Genomic DNA, 15,516 nt, shown 5'->3' on the forward strand with positions numbered 1-15,516 from the left:
ATCACTACGAACAAAGCTAGTGGAGGTAATGGAATTCCAGTTGAGCTATTTCAAATCCTGGAAAATGATGCTGTGAAAGTGCTGCACTCAATACTCCAGCAAATTTGGAAAACTCACCCGTGGCCACAGGACTGGAAAAGGTCAGTTTTCATTCCAATCCCAAAGAAAGGCAATGCCGAAGAATTCTCAAACTACTGCACAATTGTACTCATCTCACACGCTAGTAAAGTAATGCTCAAAATTCTCCAAGCCAGGCTTCAGCAATATGTGAACTGTGAACTTCCAGATGTTCAAGCTGGTTTTAGAAGAAGCAGAAGAACCAGAGATCAAATTGCCAACATCTGCTGGATTGTCGAAAAAGCAAGAGAGTTCCAGAAAAACATCTATTTCTGCTTTATTGACTATGCCAAAGCCTTTGACTGTGTGCATGACAATAAACTGTGGAAAATTCTTAAAGAGATGGGAATAACAGGCCACCTGACCTGACTTGAGAAACCTATATGCAGGTCAGGAAGCAACAGTTAGATCTGGACATGGAACAACAGATTGGTTCCAAACAGGAAAAGGAGGACGTCAAGGCTGTATATTGTGACCCTGCTTATTTAACTTCTATGCAGAGTACATCATGAGAAACGCTGGGCTGGAAGAAGCACAAGCTGGAATCAAGATTGCTGGGAGAAATATCAATAACTTCAGATATGCAGATGACACCACCCTTATGGCAGAAAGTGAAGAGGAACTAAAGAGGCTCTTGATGAAAGTGAAAGTGAAGAGTGAAAAAGTTGGCTTAAAGCTCAACATTCAGAAAACGAAGATCATGGCATCTGGTACCATCACTTCATGGCAAATAGGTGGGGAAACAGTGGAAACGGTGTCAGACTATTTTGGGGGGCTCCAAAATCACTGGAGATGGTGATTGCAGCCATGAAATTAAAAGACGCTTACTCCTTGGAAGGAAAATTATGACCAACCTAGATAGCATATTCAAAAGCAGAGACATTATTTTGCCAACAAAGGTCCATCTAGTCAAGGCTATGGTTTTTCCAGGGGTCATGTATGGATGTGAGAGTTGGACTGTGAAGAAAGCTGAGTGCCGAAGATTGATGGTTTTGAACTGTGGTGTTGGAGAAGACTCTTGAGAGTCCCTTGGACTGCAAGGAGATCCAACCAGTCCATTCTGAAGGAGATCAGTCTTGGGTGTTCTTTGGAAGGAATGATGCTAAAGCTGAAACTCCAGTACTTTGGCCACCTTATGCGAAGAGTTGACTCATTGGAAAAGACTCTGATGCTGGGAGGGTTTGGGGGCAGGAGAAGGGGACGACAGAGGATGAGATGGCTGGATGGCTTCACCGACTCGATGGACATGTGTTTGAGTGAACTCCGGGAGTTGGTGATGGACAGGGAGGCCTGGCGTGCTACAATTCATGGAGTCGCAAAGAGTCGGACATAACTGAGCAACTGAACTGAATAATAATGGTTCTAAATTTTTGTAATGTTAAACAATCCATAGAAATATAAACTATAATGCTACCTCACTTGGACCATAAAACCAATGCAAAAATATAGATAGTTTAAATCATGAGATATTCAATCTTCTTGTATAATCTAGAGTATTGTATTGGCAGTAATTTCACATATTAAAGTCAGGAAAAGATAATTGTTTTTCAGTCCTTTAAACCAGTATTTCCATTTATCTAATGATTCATCTATTTTTCAGAAATATTGTATGAAAATTTTTTATGTAAGTATATAAATTTCAGGCCTTCCCTGGTGGCTCAAATGGCAAAGAATCCACCTACAAAAGAGGAAACGGGTTCACCCATGAGTGGGAAAATCAGCTAGAGAAGGGAATGGCTACTCACTCCAGTATTCTTGCCTGGAGAATTCCATGGGCAGAGTAGGGCTATAGCCCTGGTGGTTTATAGTTGTTGGGGACGCAAAGAGTCAAGATACAATTCAGCGACTAACACTTTCACTTTTATATAATGTTCATAATCATAAATAAAAGTACAAAAACTTCAAAAATCCTGTTTCAGAGCCCTTCATCTTGGAAACAAGACTTCTTTCTCTTATAGTTTTAACCAGAAGTGTCTCTTAAAAGCAATTTTAAAGAAAAGAAACAAAAACTGTTTTATTATTTTTCTTTCCATTTTAGAAATTCATTAGATATTGCCAGACTGAGCACACGATGACAGAATAAATGTTTTCACCAATTAATCTTTAATGTTTCCCTAGGGAGGGAAAAGGAGAAGAGGAACAAAATGGAAAATTGAGAAGGCGCTTTAGTCAAATACAAAATTAACATTAAAAGGCTAATTATCTTTATTTAATTAAAGAGATGGGAAAAAGATTCAGCAAAAGTTTTTTTGACATACATGCACGGGGGAGAGGGAGGAAGGGAGGGACAGAGCAAGAGAATCATTATAATTGGTTTAAACATTAATTCAGGTCCCTTGACAATTTGACTTACATGATTAAAAAGCCAGTACTTGTTAATACTTGTGTACTAATGATAGGGAGGGAACTTCATATTAAACAAAGTAATCTTTCTCTTTTAGATAAATAAGACCTCCTTCTGAGGTATTCTGAAGGGAAGAAGAAAAAGAAGGTGAGACAGAACAGAGGGAAATGGAGGAACACAGGACGAGGAAAGAAGAAGAAAGGACATTATACACAAATTATGATTTGAAAGGATCAAAAAAATATGGTTTTCCCTTTCTTTTTTTTCATTTTCCCCTTGCCTTTGCCAAGGAATCTTTTAAGGAGGCAATTTCATAATCCCTGGAATATATTCTGGAAGTTTCCTCTTGCCTTAAAATATAGATGGCTGTATGTTTCGTATGTTGCTGCTTTTTTGCTTCAAAGTGCCTCCCAAAAGGAAAAATTTTGTTCATATCAAAAGTTCCCCCAAAGCAACCATTAAAATTCTAAATAATCCTTCTATCATTTAGAAAATTAAGATTACACATTTTGATTTTAGTACAAATACAGATAAGATGCAGGAGCTCAGCAGAGAGTGAGTGCAGAAGTAGACTGAAGATAAACTGGCACCAGTAAGTCAAATTTTATTTACTTTGTATCTTGGGGCCCCTCCCTACAACAAGAACTAGACTTCCAATGGACAAAATAAATTTCTGGTAAGATTTTCATAAGTGACCTGAGACAGTTTTTAAAGGAATGCTAGTCTAAAGAGAAACCTTCTAAATATACAAAACTTCTCCTCATCTTCATCCTTATGAATTTCCACTTATAGATGCACAATGAAGAAATGACAAGAACACACAGTAGTGCTGTCAGTAATAATACTGATTTCTACCCAAAATAAGTTTTTCAGTCTGATTAATCAATGGATTTTTAAAGAGTTTCTTGTTAGATATTACTCTCAGATTTAACAAACAAAACTTAGCATTTGCATTTGTAGTGTTTGATTAAGAAAAAAAAGAAATCAGAGTTCAAACCCGATATGAACTTACCTCACCATCTCACCATTGTCATTGAAAGACCCTGCACAGGCTCAAAGGGCCTCAGAAAACATGCTGTTTCCAAGTTGGTCAGATTTTGATGGGACCTCCAAAACAGTCATATATTGGCTCCTTTAAAATACTTCCAAAATTACCTGTTGATAAAGCAAAACTGAGTTTTTTGCTTACTGCAGTAGGGAGAATACTATTTTGATAGTCTTAGCAGTCTTCACAGGGAAGTCAGAGGTACAATCTTTATGAGCTTTGGGGATCTGGTTTAGGATGAGTTTCAACACAGGGGATCTGAATGGAAATAGGGAAAATTTTTATTACATATTTTTTGATTGCACAAAGGGAGGTGAGAGTTTAGAAGTGAGTCTTTCACAATCTTCTGCATTTTTGGTCTAATGGTCTGCTATTCCCTACACAACCTGAATTGTTCAACAGCCTGGAACTTCTTTGATTTAAAATGGTTTTTCCTTTGTTAGAATTGATAGCACTTACCACGAAATATCAACAACCTCAGATATGCAGATGACACCACCCTTATGGCAGAAAGTGAAGAGGAAATAAAAACCCTCTTGATGAAACTGAAAGTGGAAAGTGAAAAAGTTGCCTTAAAGCTCAATATTCAGAAAACGAAGATCATGGCATCTGGTCCCATCACTTCATGGCAAAGAGATGAGGAAACAGGGGAAACAGTAACAGACTTTATTTTCTTGGGCTCCAAAATCACTGCAGATGGTGATTGCAGCCATGAAATTAAAAGATGCTTACTCCTTGGAAGAAAAGTTATGATCAACCTAGATAGCATGTTGAAAAGCAGAGACATTACTTTGCCAACAAAGGTCCATCTAGTCAAGGCTATGGTTTTTCCAGTGGTCACGTATGGATGTGAGAGTTGGACTGTGAAGAAAACTGAGTGCCGAAGAACTGATGCTTTTGAACTGTGGTGTTGGAGAAGACTCCTGAGAGTCCCTTGGACTGTAAGGAGATCCAACCAGTCCATTCTGAAGGAGATCAGCCCTGAGATTACTTTGGAAGGAATGATGCTAAAGCTGAAACTCCAGTACTTTGGCCACCTCACATGAAGAATTGACTCATTGTTAAAGACTCTGAGGCTGGGAGGGATTGGGGGCAGGAGAAGGGGACAACAGAGGATGAGATGGCTGGATGGCATCATGGACTCGATGAACTTGAGTCTGAGTGAACTCCGGGAGTTGGTAATGGACAGGGAGGCCTGGCGTGCTGCGATTCATGGGGTCGCAAAGAGTCAGACACGACTGAGCGACTGAACTGAACTGAACTGAACCACATAATTTTACAATTGGTTGATTAAATGTTTGCTTGCCACTATACTGAATCCCTGTAGGGCTAGGATTAGATTCAGTTCATTTTTCTTACAGTCAGCAGGTAACACATTGTCTGGTTCTCAATAAATACTCAAGTCACTGTTGCCCATGAAAAACACACAAACCTGCTGACTAATCCGATTCTCAATTTATGGACATGACCTCAAATGAATCTTTAATCAAGTAGGACTATTAATATTCTTTCCTAGTTTACTCTTTTATTAGCTTTTCTCCTCAACTCTCTAACACACGACCCCCCCTTCACCCCTGCACCAATCTCCACGCTCTCCTAAGGGTCTTGCTTCTTATTTAACTGAGAAAACTGAAGTAGTAAGAATAGTATTTCCACAGATTTTCGCTTGTACCCACCCACTAGCATCTTTACCCATGTAGTCTGTCTGGTCATCATCCATCCATAGATGAGGTACCCATGCTTCTTTAAGCAGAGCAAGTACTTCTCAATCTTGCAGTTCCCTCTTAACTGCATTATTCTTCATGCTATCTGCCTTAACAATCTTACTCTTTAAAAATTTGCTTACGTCTTCCTTAATGAAGCCCACTCTGCTTACCCTATTTAAAATGGAAAATTCTCTCCACACTGAACCCTTTCTCTGCTCCATTTTCATTCCATATTATTTATCAACCTAACACAGAAGTACTTTATACACACATATATTACATATAAGTACATATAATAGACATATATTTATTATTTATTGTGTATCACCCTCTACTGGAATATAAACTCCCCAAAGGTAGGCAATCTGTTTTCTTAAATGAATGAATGTCCATCTATAAGATTTTAGAATGTTTTTATAGAACATAAGTATAAAAAACACAAGAGTTTCTAAAAGCAATTACAGATGTAATAGTCATGGCCAGAAAAATGTTATACAATTTTATTAATATTACAGTACCCAATAAATTACCCTATCACTTCCATTGGATCGCCATATCTATTTTCAAAAATCTGTGATGCTTAATTTTTCACTCAGATTTTAGGAAAGCATTTTGAGTCATCAGGCTATTTTAATAGATCATTTAAATGAGACTTCTAAACACATACTAAGCAAAATGTAAAATCTTAGCCTAGCCCTGTAGACTTGCTATTATTTAACCTGTCTTTTATCTTTCAAACCTATTATTTCCCCTGCTTCTTAAATTCCCTAAATTCCCTGAATAAAGTTCTCACCATAATGAACCTACAACCACCCCCAAAATGAGCTATATAATTCCTTCTATGTGCTCCTTGAATTCGATACATCTGCAATTTAATCTCATGTCATAGCCTGTCATGAAAGATCCAGCGTAAAAATCCTACTCTGAAAATATCACTTGCTTTTCTGGACTGTGTAGCAAAACTAATGTGGAATGGTACTGGTCAGACTTTGGTACCAAAAAGAGCTTTATCACTTAATAGTTATGTAACAACTTCTAGCAAATTATTTAATTCTGAATTTCAGTTATCCAATTTGTGGGAGACACTGTTAGTGGCTTAAATGATATTCAATGAATTCTTTCTCTCTTACAAAATCACAATTTTTCTTGGGGTGGTAAAGTGCCCTTTAAAAAGAGCTATATTTTCTAGAATCCTTTGTAACGAGGGTAATCATACAATGGTTGTAACCAATAAGTTGAAAGTAGAAGTTGCTTTTCCTTCTGATAATTATCTTTGGCTCACTCACTCAGACCTTTTCCTATTCCAGTCTTCCTGTCTTTCAGTTCAGTCACTCAGTCATGCCTGACTCTTTGTGACCCCATGGACTGCAGCACCCCAGGCTTCCCTGTCCATCATCAACTCCTGAAGCTTGCTCAACTCATTGGAGTCAGTGATGCCATCCAATCATTTCATCCTCTGTCGGGACCCTTCTCCTCCTACCTTCAATCTTTCCCAGCATCAGGGTCTTTTCCAATGGGTCTTTTCCAGGGTCTTTTCCTTCACATCAGGTCTTAAGACAGTTCTTCCTGTCTTAATGTTTATCATTGCTGGAGGTAGAGCAACCACCTCTAGTCAGTCTGGTTAGACTATCTTTGGACTTGGTTTCATAGGAAAAATAAAACCAAACTCTTTGATTAAGCTCCCATAATGATGTCACTGTTGTGAGTAGCCAAAGGTGTTCCCTAACAGATACACTATCTTGAAAGTAAGGATAATGCTTACATTTCCAGATTTTAAAGCTCATTATTAATAAGATTAATTATAAAAATTAACATATATTGAGCAGCATGTATCAGATTCTGTTTAAGATCTTAACATGGGTTAACTCACTAAATCCTCGTAACAATTCAGTTAGGTAGCTATGACTACTACTCCCTCAGATTAAAAAAATGAAAAACTTAAAGTCACAGTAATTTGTCCAGCTAGTAAAGGGGAAGTAGGATTCAAATCCTAGAATATGCTATTAACCACAAGTCAAAGCTCTAGTAATAAGAAGCCACTTACTTTATCCCAGGCAAAATGCCAAGTGCTTTAACCAAAAAAATATATAAATAAATAAATAAAGCATAAGTACATAGCTCAATTGGTAAAGAATCCCCCTGCAATGTAGGAGACCCTGGTTCGATTCCTGGGTTGGGAAGATCCCCTGGAGAAGAGATAAGCTACCCACTCCAGGATTCTTGGGCTTCCCTTGTGGCTCAGCTGCTAAAGAATCCGCCTGCAAGGTGGGAGACCTGAGTTCAATCCCTGGGTTGGGAAGATCCCCTGGAGAAGGGGAAACTCTACCCACTCCAGTATTCTGGCCTGGAGAATTCCATGGACTGTATACTCTATGGGGTCGCAGAGTCAGACACGACTGAGCGACTTTCACTTTCACAATGTCTAGTGCTCATTAAAATCTCAGTTCTGTTCCTTGTAAGTAATGTCTTCTTCCTCTGAATTATTATATATAATGTTATCTTCCTATTATCCAGAAAAACATCTACATCTGCTTCACTGACTACACTAAAGCCTTTGACTGTGTGAATCACAACAAACTGTGGAAAATTCTTAAAGAGATGGGAATAAATACCATACCGTCTTACCTGCCTCCTAAGAAACGTATGCAGGTCAAGAAGCGACAGAACTGGACACGGAACAACGGACTGGCTCAAATTTGGGAAAGGAGTACTTCAAGGCTATATTTTGTCACCCTGCTTATTTAACTTGTATGTGGAGTACAACATGCAAAACTCCAGGCTAGATGAATCACAAGCTGGAATTAAGATTGCCAGGAGGACGATCAACAATCTCAGATATGCAGATGATACCACCCTATTGGCAGAAAGCAAGGAGGAACTAAAGAGCCTCTTGATAAGGTGAAAGAAGAGAATGAAAAATCTGGTTTAAAACTCAACATACAAAAAACTAAGATCACAGCATTCAGTCCCATCATTTCACAGCAAAGACAGGGAAAAATATGGAAGCAGTGACAGATTTTCTTCACTGCAGAGGGTGACTGCAACCATGAAATTAAAAGGCACTTGCTTCTTGGAAGAAAAGCTATGACAAATCTAGATAAAGTCTTAAAAAGCAGAGAATCACTTTCCCAACATGGTCCGTATAGTCAAAGCTATGGTTTTTCCAATAGTCATGTACAGATATCAGAGTTCGATCACAAAGAAGGCTGAGTGTTGAAGAATTGATGCGTTTGAACTGTGGTGTTGAAGAAGACTCTGGAAAGTCCTTTGGACAGCAAGGAGATCAAATCAGTAAATCCTAAAGGAAATCAACCCTGAATATTCACTGGAAGGACTGATGCTGAAGCTAAAGCTCCAATACTTTGGCCACCTGATGCAAACAGCCAACTCACTGGAAAAGACCCTGATGTTGGGAAAGACTGAAGGCAGGAGAAGGGGACAAAGAGGATGAGATGGCTGGATGGCATCACCAAATCAATGGACATGAGTTTTAGCAAGTTCTAGGAGATGGTGATGGATAGGGAAGCCTAGCGTGCTTCAGTCCATGGGGTTGCAAGGTATTGGACCAAATTTACCTCCTGAACAACAACAATTCCTATTGTCAAATTCACCATTTTCTATATTGTATAAAGTTAAAGATCTCATGTAAGACACTTATTTCCCTGGAGGGAAACTTTTGAATCATTCCTTTTGGTATCCTACATGGCACCTACCTCTGTCATGATGGTACACACAAAGTTGAATCATTAGGATTGAAACAGTGACAACAGTGAGGATTGGAAACTATACCCTCACAGGTGGTTGCTTTCCAAACATGTAGTTCTTGGAAATTACTTTAGATCAATCAAAATTACTTTAGATCCACAGCTTCTTCTAAACATATCCCTTGACATGGCCTTGTCCACCAGAGAGACAAGGCCCAGCTCCACCCATTAGGGGGCAGGGATCAGTCCCTCCCACCAGAAAGCCTGCTCAAGTCTCTTGGACCAGCCTCACCCACCAGGGGCAGACATCAGAAGAACTACAGTCCTGCAGCCTGTGGACCACAAACATAGGAAGTCAGACATAATGAGGCAGAGGACTATGTTTCAGAAGAAGGAACAATATAAAACACCACAAGAATTACTAAGTGAAGTGGAAATAGAAAATCCACTTGAAAAAGAATTCAGAGAAATGAGAGTAAAGAGATTAAAGATATCAGAAAAATAGAGGCACACCAGGAAGATCCAAGAAATACAAGATAAAAGAATTAAAAAAAAAAAAAACAAACTGCTGAACAAGTACAATAACTGAAATGAAAAGCACACTAGGACTCAATAGCAGAATAAATGAGACAGAAGGACACATAAGTGAGCTGGAAGACAGAATGGGGGAAATCACCAACAGCGAACAGAACAAAGAATTAAAAGAAATGAGGACAGTTGCCACAGGACTGGAAAAGGTCAGTTTTCATTTCAATCCCACAGAAAGGCAATGCCAAAGAATGCTCAAACTACTGCACGACTGCACTCATCTCACATGCTAGTAAAGTAATGCTCAAAATTCTCCAAGCCAGGCTTCAGCAATACCTGAACCATGGACTTCCGGATGTTCAAGCTGGTTTTAGAAAAGGCAGAGGAACCAGAGATCAAATTGCCAACATCTGCTGGATCATCAAAAAAGCAAGAGAGTTCAGAAAAACATCTATTTCTGCTTTACTGACTACGCCAAAGCCTTTGACTGTGTGCATCACAATAAACTGTGGAAAATTCTGAAAGACATGAGAATACCAGACCACCTGACCTGCCTCTTGAGAAACCTGTATGCTGGTCAGGAAGCAACAGTTAGAACTGGACATGGAACAATAGACTGCTTCCAAATAGGAAAAGGAGGACGTCAAAGCAGTATATTGTCACCCTGCTTATTTAACTTCTATGCAGAGTACATCAAGAGAAATGCTGGGCTGGAAGAAGCACAAGCTGGAATCAAGATTGCTGGGAGAAATATCAATAACCTCAGATATGCAGATGACACCACCCTTATGGCAGAAAGTGAAGAGGAAATAAAAACCCTCTTGATGAAAGTGAAAAAGTTGGCTTAAAGCTCAACATTCAGAAAACGAAGGTCACGGCATCTGGTCCCATCACTTCATGGAAATAGATGGGGAAACAGTGGAAAAAGTGTCAGACTTTATTTTGGGGGGCTCCAAAATCACTGGAGATGGTGATTGCAGCCATGAAATTAAGACACTTACTCCTTAGAAGGAAAGTTATGACCAACCTAGATAGCATATACAAAAGCAGAGACATTCCTTTGTCAACAAAGGTCCATCTAGTCAAAGCTATGGTTTTTCCAGTGGTCATGTATGGATGTGAGAGTTGGACTGTGAAGAAAGCTTGAGTGCTGAAGAATTGATGGTTTTGAACTGTGGTATTGGAGAAGACTCTTGAGAGTCCCTTGGACTGCAAGGAGATCTAACCAGTCCATTCTAAAGGAGATCAGTCCTGGGTGTTCTTTGGAAGGACTGATACTGAAGTTGAAACTCCAATACTTTTGCACTTCATTAGAAGAGTTGACTCATTGGAAAAGACTCTGATGCTGGGAGGGATTGGGAGCAGGAGGAGAAGGGGACGACAGAGGATGAGATGGCTGGATGGCATCACCAACTCGATGGACGTGAGTCTGAGTGAACTCCAGGAGTTGGTGATGGACAGAGAGGCCTGGCATGCTGCAGTTCATGGGGTCGCAGAGTCAGACACGACTGAGCGACTGAACTGAACTGACGATAGTGTTTAGCACATCAACATTCACATTATAGAGGTCCCAACAGGAGAAAACAGAAAGGGCCTTAGAAAATATTTGAAGATGTAATAGCTGGAAAGTTCCCTAACATGGGAAAGGAAAGAGTAGCGCAAGTCCAGGAAGCACAGAGATTCCCATACAGGATAAAGCTAAGGAGGAACACATCAAATTGACGAAAAATTAATTAAGGTTTCCCTGGTGGCTCAGACGGTAAAGCGTCTACCTCCAGTGCAGGAGACCCAGGTTCAAACCCTGGGTTGGGAAGATTCCCTGTAGAAGGAAATGGCAACCCACTCCAGGCCTCTTGCCTGGAAAATTCCACGGACGGAGGAGCCTGGTAGGCTACAGTCCATGGGGTCGCAAAGAGTCCGACACAACTAAGCGACTTCACTTTCACTTTCAAAGACAAAAGAGAATAAAAGCAACAAGGGGAAAGTAACAAATACAATACAAGGGAATTGCTATAAGGTTATCAGCTGATTTTTCAGCAGAAACTCTGTTGGCCAGAAGGAAGTGGCACAATATATTTAAAGTCATGAAACATTAAAACCCACAATCAAGAATACTCTGCCCAGCAAGACTCTCACTCAGATTTGACAGAAAAATCAAATACTTTACAGACAAGCTAAGAGAATTCAGCACCACAAAACCAGCTTTATAACAAATGCTAAAGAAACTTCCCTAGGTAGAAAAGGCCACAACTAGAAAAAAGAAAACTATGAATGAGAAAGCTCTCCAATAAAAGCAAACATACAACAAAGGTTGCTGCTGCTGCTGCTAAGTCGCTTCAGTCGTGTCCGACTCTGTGCGACCCCATAGACTGCCTCCTACCAGGCTCCTCTATCCCTGGGATTCTCCAGGCAAGAACACTGGAATGGGTTGCCATTTCCTTCTCCAATGCATGAAAGTGAAAAGTGAAAGCGAAATTGCTCAGTCATGTTCGACTCTTAGTGACCTCATGGACTGCAGCCTACCAGGCTCCTCCGTCCATGGGATTTTCCAGGCAAGAGTACTGGAGTGGGGTGCCATTGCCTTCCTTCTCCAACAACAAAGGTAAGAAAACCAAATAATCATCTCAATAATTCCAGAAAAAGCACTTGATATAATCAAATATCCATTCTTAATAAAAACTTTCAGGAAGCCCAAAACAGAAAGAATCTCACTCAATTCGATAAAAGACTTATGCAAAAATTATGGTATTAAAGTTAATGGTGAAGGATAAGAAACAAAGTATGTACGTCCACTCTAGTCACTTACAATCACAATTGTACTTCAGGTTCTAGCCAGTGTAATAGCTGAGAAAAAGAAATAAAAGTCATCCAGATTGGAAAGGAAGATATAAAACATGACTGTCTATGTAGAAAATCTGATAGATGCTACCAAAAAATTATTAGAACACATGAGTTTAATAAAGTTGCAAGATATAAAGTTCATAAAAATAAAATCAACTGTTTATCTGCATACTAATGCAAAAATCAGACACTGAAATTAAGAACAATACCACTTATAAAGTCTTAGCGATAAATCTGACAAAAGATATGTCAAATTTCTACATTGAAAAATCTAATACATTGCAGAGAAAAAAAAAGTCAATATTAAGATTTCAATTACTCCCAAATTCAGCTGTATATTCTATATAATTCCAATCAAAATTCTATCAGGTTTTTTGTTTGTTTGCTTGTTTTTTAAGAAATTGACAAGGTGACTCTAAAACTCACATGAAAAAACAAACAGCCAAAACAAAATTGAAAAAGAAGAATAAGGTTCAATAAACAAATGGGACCTGATTAAACTTAAAAGCTTCTGCACAACAAAGGAAACTATAAGCAAGGTGAAAAGACAGCCTTCGGAATGGGAGAAAATAATAGCAAATGAAGCAATTGACAAAGAACTAATCTCAAAAATATACAAGCAACTCCTGCAGCTCAATTCCAGAAAAATAAGCGACCCAATCAAAAAATGGGCCAAAGAACTAAATAGACATTTCTCCAAAGAAGACATACAGATGGCTAACAAACCCATGAAAAGATGTTCAACATCACTCATTATCAGAGAAATGCAAATCAAAACCACAATGAGGTAGCACTTCACACCAGTCAGAATGGCTGCGATCCAAAAGTCTACAAGCAATAAATGCTGGAGAGGGTGTGGAGAAAAGGGAACACTGTCACACTGTTGGTGGGAATGCAAACTAGTACAGCCACTATGGAGAACAGTGCGGAGATTCCTTAAAAAATTGCAAATAGAACTGCCTTATGACCCAGCAATCCCACTGCTGGGCATACACACCGAGGAAACCAGAATTGAAAGAGACACGTGTACCCCAATGTTCATCGCAGCACTGTTTATAATAGCCAGGACATGGAAGCAACCTAGATGTCCATCAGCAGATGAATGGATAAGAAAGCTGTGGTACATATACACAATGGAGTGTTACTCAGCCATTAAAAAGAATACATTTGAATCTGTTCTAATGAGGTGGATGAAACTGGAGCCTATTATACAGAGTGAAGTAAACCAGAAAGAAAAACACCAATACAGTATAATAATGCATATATATGGAATTTAGAAAGATGGTAACGATAACCCTGTATGCGAGACAGCAAAAGAGACATAGATGTATAGAACAGTCTTTTGGACTCTGTGGGAGAGGGCAAGAGGGGGATGATTTAGGAGAATGGTATTGAAACATGTATAATATCATATGTGAAACGAATTGCCAGTCCAGGTTCGATGCATGATACTGGATGCTTGAGGCTGGTGCACTGAGTCGACCCAGAGGGATGGTATGGGGAAGGAGGAGGGAGGGGGGTTCAGGATGGGGAACACGTGTATACCTGTGGTGGATTCATGTTGATGTATGGCAAAACCAATACAATATTGTAAAGTAATTAACCTCCAATTAAAATAAATAAATTTATATTTTAAAAAAATAAAGAAGAATAAGGTTCAAGGATTTATACTATCTGACTTCAAGACTTATTATAAAGGTACAGTAATCAAGACAGTGTGGTACTGGGTGTCAAAATAGACCAGAGATTTTCAGTCTCAGTACTATTCACATTTTAGGCCCGACAATTTTTGTTGTGGACTCTGTCCTATGTACTGAATGAAACTGAGCAGCATCTCTGACTTACATCTATCTACCAGAAACCAGTGATATCGCCCTTGTTTTGACAACTAAAGTGGTCTCCAAACTTTGCCAAATGTTCCCTAGAGACAAAATTGCCTCAGTTGAGACCACTGAGATAGGAGATAGACAAGAGATCAATGGAAGGGAACAGAGTCTAGAAACTGACGTGTGTGTGTGTGTGTGTGTGTGTGTGTATACACACACATACATAGAGAGAAAGAGAAAAAAATGGATTTTTATCAAAGGGATAAATTCAATTCAATGGGGAAAGTATAATTCTTTCAAAAAATGATGCTGGAACAAATACATACTCAAATGCTCAAAGGAGTCACTCTATGCCCTGTACTTATATACAGAAATTAACTCAAAATGAATCACGGATCTAAATTTAAACCCAAAGTTACAAAATTTTCAGAAGAAAACATAGAAGAAAATCTAAACTTGGGTTAGGCAAAGATCTCTTAGATACAACACAAAAATATAATCCTTAAAGAAAAAAAATGATAAATTAGATATCAAAATTAAGAACTTCTGCCCTTCAAAAGATTCTGAGAGTAAAAACATCAGGTGCAAATACATGTTAAATCATGTTTCGTACAAGTAATGGACTTATATCTGGGGTATACTTTTTAAACCTCTGTAAGAAAACAACAATTCAATTTAAAAACAGGTGAACGATTCAGACACTGAAAGAAGAAATACAGATGGAAAATGAAACATGAAAAGATGCTGAACAGTATTAGTCACTAGAGAAATGAAAATTAAAACGATAATGAGCTACTACTACACACCTATTAACACTGCCTAAAATGTAAAAGCCTGTTCCTACCAAGTGTTACCTACAATATACAGCACCTGGAACTCTCATACACTGCAAATTGGAATGTAAAAATGGTACAATCACTTAGGAAATTCACTTGAGAGTTTCTTAAAAAGTTAAATTTATACCTACCATAGGACCCAGCAATTCCACTCCTATAGATATTTAACCTAAAGAAATGAAAGCATAGTCCGTACAAAGACTTACACAAATGAACACTGCAGCATTATTTGTAATAGTCAAGAACTGTAAACAATCTAAATGTCCATCAACAGCTGGATGAATAAACAATTTATGGCATATTTACACAACGGGATACTACTCAGCATTAAGAAGGAATGGACTGTTCATATATCTTGTGACACAGATGATCCTTAGAATAACCATTCTGAGTGCCAAAAGTCAGTTTTTTAAAAGGTTCATACTACATGATTTTATTTTTATAAACTAGTAGATGTAATAAATTGATCTCTAGTGACAGAAAGCAGTATAGTAATTGTTGGGGACAGGGTAGGGCAGGTAGGAGTAGAGGCAGGAAGAAATGGAAATGGATTACTAAGGGACACTAAA

The sequence above is a fragment of the Capra hircus genome, chromosome 2 (genome assembly GCF_001704415.2).
Source record: "Capra hircus breed San Clemente chromosome 2, ASM170441v1, whole genome shotgun sequence".
NCBI lineage: Eukaryota > Metazoa > Chordata > Mammalia > Artiodactyla > Bovidae > Capra > Capra hircus.